Source organism: Pogona vitticeps, chromosome 6 (genome assembly GCF_051106095.1).
Source record: "Pogona vitticeps strain Pit_001003342236 chromosome 6, PviZW2.1, whole genome shotgun sequence".
Classification (NCBI taxonomy): domain Eukaryota; kingdom Metazoa; phylum Chordata; class Lepidosauria; order Squamata; family Agamidae; genus Pogona; species Pogona vitticeps.
In genome coordinates, this window is record NC_135788.1 from 64,139,808 (window position 1) to 64,153,270 (window position 13,463).

Here is a 13,463-nt window from a genome sequence, read left to right on the forward strand (position 1 = left end):
TTCCCAGAGAAACTATCTAAAGGTGAACATCAGAACTTTGAAGCACTAAAGCATGCAAGCTAAACAGTGTTTGCAAGCCTGAGTACTGTGATGTTCTCTTACAAAAAGAGGATAGTGGAATGTCTGTTGGTCAAAGGAATCTTAGACCAACAGAGCATTTTTAAAAGAGAATCTTCAGGGCCATAATCTTTCAGAGGGAAATAAAGTCTGTAAGGAACAAAAAAACTACTAATGCAAACACATTTTTAAACAACAAAATAAAGATGAAAAGAGGAAGAAGATAACTATTTACAAAAATATCAATATTCAATAAGCAGAGAAGTATAAGGCAGAGCGGTGCCTCAATGACCTGCATAGTTGGTGGATGTAACAGAATGGAGATAAAATGGAGCAAGCAACAGTAATCGTGTGCAGTGCAATTGGCGAAACTCCCACCAAACAACTTCAGCTCTGTTGTGAACACTTCTGGAATGTTCTGCACAGGCTCAGGAAAACCCATTAGTTTAAGTTAGTGAGACTATGAAGAACTGGAACTCCCAAAATATATTAACTGCCTGTTTCATCATCTCCCATCGGGTAACCATATCACAGAACTATAACTATTGCATCTATATCCATGTCTCACAGCATGACATATTTTACATCTGAAAGGCCATATATTTTTATTAAACTGTCTTAAACAATTTTCCTCACTAGTGTTCCAAACTTTTTTCTTTCTTTCTTTCTTTAGTAGATGACATAAAAAGCAACATAAGTCCTGAAGTCCAAACTGTCCAAATCTCCTTGCTTTCTTCTTGGATGGGTCTGTGGTACAAAATTATACTGCTTAGTCAATTGTGATGAATTTCATGGTTGCTTGAAAAGAACCTTGGCAATTAATAAGGATGTAGAGAATTCAAACCTTCTTTCACAGAGCTATGATGTCCAAACACTGCCAGTCAAATGGAGTTCACACATGTTTAACTTTGTAATACAAAGTATTTGCTTTTTGGGTTAAATGACAGTTTACACTAAATATTTAGCAAAAAAACAACAACAAACAAAAACCAGCACCTGCATTTTTAAAAAGATAATACTAAAGGTGTAGGAGCAGGTGATGTTTATTTGCAATAGGCAGGGAGTAAGTTAAACTGGCTGCAGTAGGTTAAACTCTTTCCAGCTATGATCAAGCTTTTTTCTAATTGCGTATGTGTGTGGAGGGGTGGGGTTTTTTTTGTAATGCAAGCAAGCTGGGAAGAGAAGTAGCAAGCTGCCTGTCTGCATGTGGTGCAGTTACCCTAAAAATCAGTGGCTCTGTATTTAGAATTAAATTTGTATCTGTGATTATTACCAATGATTTTTACCAGTGATACTAATCTGGTCTAGTATAAGTTAACTTCATTCACCACTCATCTTGCCCTCCTCAAAAAAAACACAAAATCAAAAATATTTAAATAAATAAATGGTTTCCAAAACTTATCCAGGAAATACTGTACAAGTATAAGGCACAGTAAGAAGATGAAGCATTTGTTTTGATCCATTTAGACCTAATTACAATCTCTGCACCTGAATAGACCAGAACTATTTGAGATTTCTAAAAGATTGATCTACTATTCAGCAATGAATCCAATCTGTCTTCCCTCCTAGAAATTATCCATTTGATGTAGGCCTTTGTCATTTGCACTGTAGATACACTGAAATCCATATGAATGGAGTTAGTAATCACCAAGTCCCATTTATTTCTGTGGGCCTATTCCAGGGCACTTAAGAATAAGGATTACGAGACTTCCGGCTTGACGTCGTGATGATACAGTCCAGGGAGACAGAGCTCTGCTCCCCGAGACTGCTTTTCAGCCTGCTAGGGAGCCCCAAGGGGCTTAAGTCACCCCGGAGAGGTGATGAGCGAGGGGGAGATACCTGTAGATCACGAAGATAATGGCAATTGTCTTCGTTTGATCCAGGAAACTCCCCAAACCAGCAGGAGGAAAACAAACTGCTTGCTTGCTAGCGGTTTGTCCAAGTCATCGGCTGCTGAAGAAAAACAGCACTAAGTTTTGGATATTTTACATCGTGTTATCAACCTGGGTGAGACTATTTTTTCCCCTTTTTATTAACTCTATCAACATTCCTGACTAAAATAACTCCTTAAAAGAAAGAAAGATTCTAAGCCGTCCCCTAGCTGGTGAAAGGAAGCGGCGACCAAAGAGAGGAGTGGTTCGCTGCTCTGAAGGGGAGGCTAAGAAGACACGGCAAGTCTATCCTATCAAACATTAATCTGTATTTGTTAGAAACTCTTCAAAAGCAATAGAGGGGAAATAACAGGTGTTTTTTTGGACCTAATATTGCAAATGGAGATCGGGAATCATCTTTCCAGGCATTAAAGAGTGGACGCAAACTCTGAAACTTTGTTGTGTCTAAACAGTGGAACTGGCGGTGAGCCCAGATGAAGAGCAACAGTTATCTCTTATGATGACCTTTAGCTTAGCTAAAACTTTTAAAGCCTGTTTTTTTTCCTGTTTCTCTTTTGGACCTGCAGCTTGGATTAATTACAGATGATTACAGACAATTAACTCTTGGATTACAAATAATAAACCTGATGGCTTTCAGATCGAGCTGGATTTACAATTAAAAACTCTAGATCATCTGGTCAGACTTGGATATATACGTCGAGAACTGGACAGTGGGAATAATCCTTGAAACTTTGTTATATCAAATTGTAAAATTGTAAAGCTAATAGTTTGCTTAGAATATAGAGCTGTGATGATCAGGTTTTATTGATGACCATTGAATATAAGGTATTGCTGATATAATGATATATTGCCAATATTTGAATACCTAAAGGGTGGAAAAGATAGTGTAGTAGATCAATAGAACTTTGGAGGTTGGTCTGATATTTGGGGGAAAATATTCATAATGAGTCTACCAAATTTATCTAAAACTGTTAAAAAAACAGCCTCTGCACCATCATCTGGGCCTCCCAGCCCAGTAAAGCAAAGGTCTATTGATACAATGTTATTTCAAGAAAAATTTCAGAAAGATCTACAAGCAACACTCCAAGCGATTCAAGATACAGTTGTATCACACAAAGAGGAGACAAAGAAAAATCTAGAAGACGCAAGAAGAAACCATGAAGAAGCCAAGCTCAATCAACAGAAATTGGAAGAGAAAATGGATAAAATCAATGAACAAATCGGGATGATGAATATGCGACTCCAAGATATTCAGCAAAATACTATAAAGAACCAACAAAGAATTGAAAAATTGGAAAATAAGACAGAAGAAACAGAGAAGAGACTGGATGAACTGAAAAGAGAAAACCACGAACTTTTTCAGGCTAATAAAAATTTACAAGACTCAATTGCAGGAGATGGAAAGAGCCTCAAACATTCTTAGATTTCAAAACATACCAGAAGATAAACAGGAGGACTTACCAGAACTGATGGCAACCATTTTGGCAGAGACACGGGAATTGAAAAAGAAGAGTTGGAAAGTGAGATAGACCAGACATATAGATTAAATTCAAGCTATGCGAGAAAGAATAGAATACCATGTGAAGTACATGTAAAATTTGTGAAAAGATCGACAAGAGATGAAATACTGCGAAGGGCCAGTGAAGAACCAATACAGTACCAACAAAAGGAAATTGTGGTATTGAAACAGATACCTTGGAGAATAAGAGAGGGGAGGAAACAATATCAATTTTTGACCACTAAATTGATTAGGAAAGGAGTGAATTTCAGATGGCTGGTACCTGAAGGGATCCTGGTCAATTGGAACTCAAGAAGACACAGACTTGACTCTATCCAAAAAGCAAGAGAATTCCTTGAAAGACATATAACCTTCTTTGAAGAAGAAGCACAGGGACAAGATATAAATGAAGGAGAAAGTAGAAAGAAAAGAGAGAAAACACCAGAAGAGGAGAGTGAGCTAAGTGAGAGTCAGAAAAAGGATACCGAACAAGATTTGAACAAAACACAAAGAGAAAAAAGGAACACTAGGGCAGTAAAACCTGAATACAAGTAAACAAGATGGAGAATGAAATTGGGATCTTCTCAGTGAACATTAATGGTTTGAACGCACCAAGAAAAAGAAATCATGTTTTTTCAAAACTAAAAAAACCCAAAGCAGATATAATTTGTCTTCAAGAAACACACATCAAACAACAGCATTACAAATATCTGATCTACCCGAAGATTGGGAAGCTCTACTACTCAGCTGCACAGCAAAAGAAAAGAGGAGTAGCTTTGTATGTGAAAGAAAAGTTAAACTCTAAACATATCTATTCCGATGAAGAAGGGAGAATCTTAATGGTAGAAATAACAATAAATCAAAAAAAGGTCTTGATGATAGCAATATATGCACCTAATAGTAAACAAGAAAAATTCTATCGTAAGCTATACAAAACAATATTGGAAAAACAATACCAAAACATCTGCATATTAGGTGACTTTAATGCAATTGTAGATGAGAGATTAGATTATAAAAATGGCAAAAAAGGGAAAAATGGAAGGAGAAGACTGCCAAATGTTTTCTTTCAGATGGCAGAAGAACTAGGACTACAAGATATATGGAGAGAAACAAATACTAAAAGCTCTCAATTTACCTTCTATTCAAATAGACATAAATCCTGGTCGAGAATAGATATGATCTGGCTATCCTCAGAATTAAAAACTGAAATACAGGAAGTAGAAATAGAAACCAATATTTGGGCAGACCATAATCCAATGAAAATGCGGTGGAAAGGAGAGAGAAAAGAAAAGACAAGATGGACTTTTAATCAGGAAATTTTGAAGGATAAAGAATTTGTGGAAAGAACTTAAAAAAAATGGAACTCTTCTTCAAAGAGAATAAAAAAGAGGAAACATCCCTGCAGACAATCTGGGACACAGCTAAAGCATACTTCAGAGGATTGGCCATATCATATATAGCCAAGAGGAATAAAAGGAAAAATCAACAACTTACAAAACTGAAAGAAGAACTCAAAAAACTGGAGCTAGAGCTACAAAAAGAACCGCAGAAGAAAACTCTTAAAAACCAGATGGAGATAGTGAAACATAAATTAAACTTAACAGAATCAGAAGAATTAGCTCAACAAGTCAAAAGAGCTAAACAAAATTTCTTCAAGAATGCCAACAAACCTGGAAGATGGCTATCCTATAGATTGAAAAAAGAAAAACAAAAAAGACTGATAACGAAGCTACAAGATCAAAACGGAGACCTCCAATATAAAAAAGAGCAAATAAAAAGATAGCTAAAGAATATTATGCTAATCTCTATGACACTCAAGAAGTTTCTCTTGAAAAGATAATACAATATATTAAAAAAGCAAATCTCCCTAAAGTACCAGAAAACATTAAAAATCTTCTAAATGAGAAAATAACAATGATGGAAGTAACGGAAGCAATTAAAAAACAAAAAAATTATAAGACTCCAGGACTAGACGGATTACCAGCAGAATTTTATAAATCCTTCCAAGATATAATAAGCTTACCAATAAAACAGGTCTGCAATGAAGTCCTACTAGAAGCTAAAATACCCAAGACATGGCTAGAGGCATATATCACGTTAATACCAAAAGAAAATATGGACTCCACACATATAAAAAATTTTAGACCAATATCACTGTTGAATGTGGACTATAAAATCTTTGCAGTAATTATAGCGGAAAGATTGAAAAAGTTTTTAATGGAGTTCATCCACTCAGACCAAAACGGATTTTTGCCAAAAAGACAACTAAGGTATAACCTAAGGATAATTTTGGACATATTAGAATATTATGAGGTACATTCAGAGAAGCAAATGGCATTAATCTTCTTGGATGCCCAAAAAGCCTTTGATAATGTGAACTGGCAATTTATGATACAGCAAATAAAAGCTATGGATTTTGGCAAAAACTTTACAAATGTAATCGAGACAATCTACAATGAAGAAATAGCTAAAGTAATTGTAAATGGTGAACTGATGGATAATATTAATATAAAAAAAGGCACAAGACAAGGATGTCCACTCTCTCCATTGCTATTTATATTAACTCTGGAGGTATTAAATAGGAATGTGAGGAACGACCCAGAGATTAAAGGTACCAAAATAAAGGACGAGAGCTACAAGCTACAAGCATTTGCAGACGACTTGGTGTTTATATTGGAAGACTGCTCTACACTGCTCTAAAATGCCTGGTTTTACTCCTTATGAACTTCTGTGTAGGCCATATCCATATCCATTATGATTAGGAATACAGATGCCTTATACTTCCTTTTTGCACTGCTCCTCAAGCAGTGCTATACTGAGTTTGAACTGACGTTTCCCTGCCCTTATAAAAGCTGCAGGAACACTTCTGGTGAAACACAACCCTTAGTTACTTTGGTGACATTTTACAAACTATATGTTTCAGCAACTGACCAGTGATCAGTATAAAGTCTTGTGACACATACCTTTTTTAAGTGTTTGTAAATAGAAAATAGGTGGGTTTTTTTTAAAAAAAAAGAAAAACAAAGGAATAAAGAAGTTCAGTTAATAGGCAAAAGTGAACCATATAAGCAATGCTTCTTTTGAAGGACTTTCCTATCTCAACACAGTAGAAAACATTTTGTGCCAAGCAGTTCTTGAATAGGTAGCTTTGTGCTGTTCAAGATCCTTGCACTTAGCTGTTTTCCCTAAGTTTAACAAAAGCAGTCTTCTTGCCAAGTTAGCTATTTATAATCTTATAACATTATACTGTAGTCAGATTCTTTCCTACTTCTGTACTAACAGGTGAGCTCTTGTGAGTCTTTTAATGGTCTATTCTTATTTGACACAATGAGCTCACAGTTCCATTCATGAATATTCTTCTAAGCTTCTCAACCATTTTAACTGTCTCTCCCGACACAGATTCAGCCTACAATTGTCAGTCAAACCCTACTAATTTGTAATACATAAAGATACAAACTTCTGTACAAAATATATTTACAGTGTAAACTCATCACAAATGCCCAGTCCATTAAACTTATTTACTGAGACTACAATTAATGTTGGGAAAGTGTGAAGGCAAGAGGAGAAGGGGACGACAGAGGATGAGATGGTTGGACAGTGTCACCAAAGCAACCAACATGAATCTGACACAACTCCGGGAGGCAGTGGAAGATAGGAGGGCCTGGCGTGCTCTGGTCCATGGGGTCACAAAGAGTCGGACACGACTAAACGACGACGACGACAATTTTCAAAGACAAGAGTGAAATCCAGTTTCACATGGTGGCGCTGTGAGTTAAATCGCAGAAGCCTCTGTGCTGCATGGTCAGAAGACCTGCAGTCGTAAGATCGAATCCACGCATCTGAGTGATCTCGCTTTGCTTGTCCCAGCTCCTACCAACCTAGCAGTTCAAAAACATACAAAATGCAAGTAGATAAATAGGTACCACCATGGTGGGAAGGTAACAGCGTTCCGTGTCTAGTTGTGCTGGCCACGTGACCACGGAAGATTGTCTTCGGACAAATGCTAGCTCTATCGGTTGGAAAAGGAAATGAGCACTGCCCCCTAGAGTCGGACACGACTGGACAAATTGTCAAGGGGAACCTTTATCTTTACCTTTTTTTTTACAGTTTTCAAAGACAAATCCAGTTTTACACTAAATGCAACAAACTGGTATTTATTAACACATTTACTCTTACAGACCATTGCCAAATAGAAGCCTTTCCAAATATAAATCTCGTAAACTATTCTGAAAAAGCAGAACAAGTATCTGCCCAGAGATCATGAGAGATACTCACCACCTTTGCACAGCTGTGACTTGTAGTTCTTAGAGTTATATCACACATCTAGCTTTGGTACCTGCATACAGTACACCTAGAATCTTTTAGAGTAGACAACCAGGTAGTAGAGTGAGATGAAGATAGACAGCGTGGCACACATGGCAGCGCAGCAGACATCCATGGTGTCCACTGCACGGAGAAAGGCCATTGAGGATGCTACAGCTCTAGTAGAGTGAGCTTTTACTGATTTTGGAAGAGGAGTCTGTGCCAAATCATAGAGAAGATGGACGGTCTGCACTATCAATCTAGACATGGTCTAAGGGAAGCCACTGCTCCGAAGTAGAGCCAGCAAAGGTGACAGAGAGAAGTTGTGAGGCCCGAAAAGTGTTTGTGCAATGCACATAATATGACAGAGCATGCTTCACGTCTAGAGCATGCAGAGCTGTCTCAAGCAGTGAAGATGGTGTGGGAAAGAAACCAGGACAGCTGGCTGGTTCAGATGGAAAGCAGAAAATACTTCAGGCAAGGAGGTAAGGCCTGCCCGTAAGGTTATTTTGCAGAAAGTAAGACTGGATCTTAGTGTAGCCAGTCCTCCAGCCCTGAAAGCTAAGGATATTTCCAGGAGAAAAGGCAGCCTGGAGGGTTGCTGAAGAATTAATTGGAGAGACCACTGAGATGTTAGTGGTCTGTAGGCAGGGCACATAACTTGCAGTTCTTAGAGTTATATCACACATCTAGCTTTGGTACCCACATACAGTACACCTAGAATCTTCAAGAGTTGAATAGCTTTTGGTAGGAACCCTGTTCCCACCCACCTGCTCCAATGGCTGAGTGTGAAACCCTGAATTCCATTTTGCCCCCTGCCAGACAGCAGCATTTGGAATATTCTCTGACCAGGAAGGAGTTGTTTTTCTCTGTTTTAAATTATTTTGGGTAATTACATTTTTGACCTTTTACAGGTTTACCTGGTTCATATTACCTTTAAGGCCCTATTTTTAAAGTGTTCCACTTTTGAGGGTAAATGTTATCCACAAATTGTCATTCTCAGCTTTTATTCTATTTTAGGGAAGCCCATTTTTCTCAATCCTGCTCTAGCTGCAGGAGAACCACACTGTTTCTCTATCTTAACTTAAGATCTGTAAGGAGTAATCCATATCACAAGTTTTGTCCTTGTCCAATCAATTAGACTTCATCCCTATTCCTGTCATCAGCCCTGGTCTTTATCTCTTCAATGATACCAGCATGCTATTGGGATGACTTTCATGTGCTGATATAAGGCAGCTCCTCTCACAAGTCAACCCCATCAACACTTGGGAAAGATGCACATCTGCCCAAGCCTAAGAGGCTGTCTCCAAGTTTTATGTTCAAATAGATGAAAAGGAAGTTATAACTCAGTACAAATAGTGTTGCAAGATCAGCAATAGCACATTCTTTGAGATTTCAGTGCCAGCACTTGAGATCAGGCATGGACACTTATATTATAAAATAGGAAAATAAATCAAGACAACTTTTGTAACGCCTCTACAAAGAACAGCAAATACTTTATCCCCCAGGCAAAGAAACAACTTGTTACAAAAGAAGGAACAAGGGGAGATCAAGGAAAGGAAAGAAATAGAATTGTTTTTACTAGCAAAGTTCCAACAAAGCTGCTGCTACAGAGGCAGTCAAAAAAAAAAAAAAAAAAAGAACTGAGGCACTGGGCCGGGGGCAGAGTTATATAGCCAGGTGTAGGGGAGGTCCTAGCACTAAGTGCTTAAAGCTGTGGAAATTTCCGAAGCTGCTCTGCTAGAGCGCAGATTAACCCATTAGTGTATATTCACAGAGGCCACAAAGGAGAAACTAAGTCCTGTAAGTCTCCACCACCTTGAGCTCCCTATTTTCTGACCCTGACTTTGATCATGGACAACATTATGCTTCTGTCACTTCCTTTGCTTTCAGTGTCTCTGGTCAGTTTTGATTAACCAGCCAATCTGTGATCTTTCAACAGAATCTTTCAGAACTGTAGTGGTTACATTGCTATCTGTGTTATTCAGGAACAGTTCTTTACCTGATCCTGTGCTTCACAAGGTATTTCCTTCATTGGACTACATGGTATGTGTAAGCAGTTCTCTAGCCAGATCTCACTACTCGCTTTGACACAGGCCACCTCATTATCACCACTCACTATACTGGAAGAAGGGTCTAAGGACCACAAAAACATCACCTTTGCCTTTACAGATGGACGCTTATTGTCTAGCTGGGCACCAGATTAAGTGAGACAAGCATGTCACAGGCTGTGTGTGTCCAAAGTTACATCAGGTGTTCAAAGATAACTGAAGATTCTCAGTCATCCAGGTGTGGTAATCTGGAAAATGAGTCATGGCAACTGGACTTATTTCGTGTTGGGTTGAAATGTTTCGCTACTCATCCAAGTAGCTTCTTCAGAAGTTGGAAGTTGAGTCGAGTTGCCATGACTCAACTTCCAGATATCAGGTGTTACAATTCTCCAATACCATGCTTGTCTGTACAATTCAGGTATTACAAAAACACCTGGTTCCTAACTGAATACCTCTGTTTTGGTTGGGAAGCTTTTTAGTTTAAAGACAGGTGATACCATGGACTACATTTAAAAAAAAATCACAGCTAAAAAGATGGAGATAGTCTGCCATTTAACACCATCCTAAAGTATCTCGGAAAAAGCCATCCTCTGTGTATCAGAGACCATATTCTCCAGCATCTACTTCTTGCCCTTTCTCCCATTAAGCACAGGAAAGTGGTCCTACAAGCAGTTGAAGTACAACATTCTCTTCTTTCATCAAAAGAGGGATCTCACACTTCCAAACAACACATTTGAATCTTCACCACCCTGTCTCCAATCTGTGAGTCTTCCACTTCCCTAGATCAGTGGTTCTTAACCTTGGGTTACTCAGGTGTTTTTGAACTACAACTCCCAGAAACCCCAGCCAGCACAGCTGGTAGTGAAAGCTTCTGGGAGTTGCAGTCCAAAAACACCTGAGTAACCCGAGGTTAAGAACCACTGCCCTAGATCATCACTATGTTTTGATAGCAGCTATTTCACCAAGAATACCATCACCACTAACATTTGTTTCTCAACTACAGAATTATACTATAGAGGCTAAATAACATCTCCCCTTGGGGACGTTTCATTCAGCAATTCAAACTACTCATCTTTGAGAAAAGATCATGTCTCCATTTTTCAGAAGTATTTTTACTCACTCATAGATTCCATGATATATGGGTTTCTTCCAGAAGTATTTCACAATGCTGAAATCTAATGTAGGTCTGCATCCTATCCTCAACCTCTGTAGTGTCAGCAAGTTCATCCACCCAGAAAGTTCCATGTGATTTCTATCAGCAATTCTTGCTGTTCTCTGACAGAGCATTTGGTTCATTATTACTATCAGCCTGAAGAACAACATATTTTCATCCATTAATCTCATTGCTGCTATTTCCACTTCACACCTGGTTGTCATCTTTACCAGTTCAGCTTTTTGCCTTTCAGTCTGGGGACAGTACCTAGTGTATTTATCAAGTGTGTGGCTTTGGTGATTGCTATTTTCCAGGGATATATTTACACACAGTGACAAGCTACAATCTGCCATCCATTTTACCTTCTATCTCTGTCAGAGTCTCAGATTGCAGATTAATGAGAAGAATTCTCACCTCTGATCTTCTTGTTATATCCACCATATTGTATTAATGCATGTTTTCATAGTTATCATTACAGTGTTTAACACATTGATTTCTCTAGAGCATTGCTAAGGAGAAGCTTTTCCAAATCTGAATCTTGCAAACAGTTAAAAAAATTAAAATAGAGTGTTGGAACAAGCTTTTCCAGGAACAATCACCATAACAGGTACTTAACATACAGTGGTGCCTTGACTTACAAATGTCCTGATTTATGACCAATTCGTGTGACAACCAGCTCCGGCCGCAAAATTTTGCTTTGACTTGCAACAGGAGCTTTGAGTTACAATCAGAAAAAAAGGTGGGGAAAAAGGCAGGGAATTTAAATTACTAATTGTTGGTCGGTGAAGAGGCTGCTTCTTTGCAGCTCTTTTGCCCCAACGGTTAGAGAGAGTGCGTCGGAGGATGCTTCGGACTGCCTGGTGCTACTTTCTGCTTTTTAAAATGCCTGTTCTGAATGAGTACAGTGTTTTGCAGGGTGGCTTTGGGCTGGGGTGGTTATGTTCCTGTACAGTGATAATTTTTTGTTGGGGTTTTTTTTTGGTGATTTTTTTTTTCTGACCACAGCAGGTTCCAATGGGGCTTGCTGTGGTCTTGTGATTTTTGGTGATTTTTTTCATCCCCAGTGCATTCCAATGGGGCTTGCTGTGGTGTTGTGTGGTTTTTTGTGATTTTTTTTCCAGCCCCAGCACATTCCGATGAGGCTTGCTGTGTTGTTGTGGGTTTTTTTGTGATTTTTTTTAGCTCCAGCACATTCCGATGGGGCTTGTTCTGTTTGTTTGCTTTTGGACGAATTTTTTTCAGCCCCAGTGTGTTCCAATCGGCCTTGTTCTGTTTGTGTGGGGTTTTGGTGATCTTTTCCCCCGGCCCCAGCATGTTCCGATAGGGCTTGATGTGTTGTTTTATTTTTTGGTGATTTTTTTAGCCTCAGTGCATTCCGATGGGGTTTGCTGTGTTGTTGTGGGTTTTTTGTGATTTTTTTTCAGCCCTAGCATGTTCTGATGTGAGTTGTGCTGTTTCTTTGTGTTTTTTGGCAGTTTTTTTTCCAGCCCTAGCACTTTCTGATGGGGCTTGCTCTGTTTCTGTGTCTTTTTTATTTTTGTTGTGGGGTTTTTGGTGATTTTTTTTTTTTTTACAGCCCCAGCGTGTTCCAATGGGGCTTGTTGTGTGTTTTTTTGTTGTTGTTGTTTTTGATTATTTTTTCCTGGCCCCAACATGTTCCAATGGGGCTTGCAGTGTTTTTGTTTTATGTTTTTTTGATGATTCCCCCCCCCCCGGCCAGAATGGATTAATGGGGTTTCAATGCATTCTTATGGGAAATGGTACTTTGACTTATGACCAATTAGAGTTACGACCATCTTCTGGAATGGATTAAGTTCGTAAGTCGTGGCACCACTATATTCTGAAATGTGTAACTTTACTAACATGAAGACAGATTCACTAATTTGTCCCTTGCAGAGTGCGGGTGGCATACAAGTCTAATGGATAAAAATAAATTTCAGTGGGGTTTGATTCAAAGCCTTCAGGTGGTCAATCGTACTTTGGTTGCTATTACTAGGCCCCAACCTAGTGATGGAAGACATGACTGTTTAAAAACTTCTACACCTCAAAATTAGTCATAAGGCAAATGAGCTGAGCATATACTCAACATATTTATAACATTAAGAAAAAAATTAATGAACCATGAAAAAGAGCCAACAATATGTTGACAAAAACTCACACAAAAAGGAACTCCTGCAACATTATCCCAGAAGAGAAGAAAACAAAATTAAGAACATTCAATGTCTACTTTCTGATGGATATTTGCAGAAAGAACCGTAATGGTATCTTGATTTTTTCTCTCTGAGAGATTGTCTTCATTTTACTTTTTATATTGCTTTCTGATGTACATATAGTATCCCATTGCCTATGTTTCTGTCAAGGGTTTACAGACAATACTCTTCTTGTGAAACACAAGATAGAATTTCTTTTTACAACAAAATGGCACTTCTCTTGCGTTTTCAGCAGACAGTGCTGGCCAACTTATTCCACCCTCACCTTAAGAAAGAAAGCCCTTTTGAGACATAGAATAC

The 13,463-nt window shown here is 38.4% G+C and overlaps 1 protein-coding gene across 4 annotated transcripts in view; it reads right to left on the reverse strand.

Moving 5' to 3' along the window:
• Positions 1-13,463, reverse strand: part of SUGCT (succinyl-CoA:glutarate-CoA transferase) — a 506,744-nt gene that overhangs the window by 85,396 nt on the left and 407,885 nt on the right. The gene's annotated exons all lie outside the window — the stretch shown is intronic.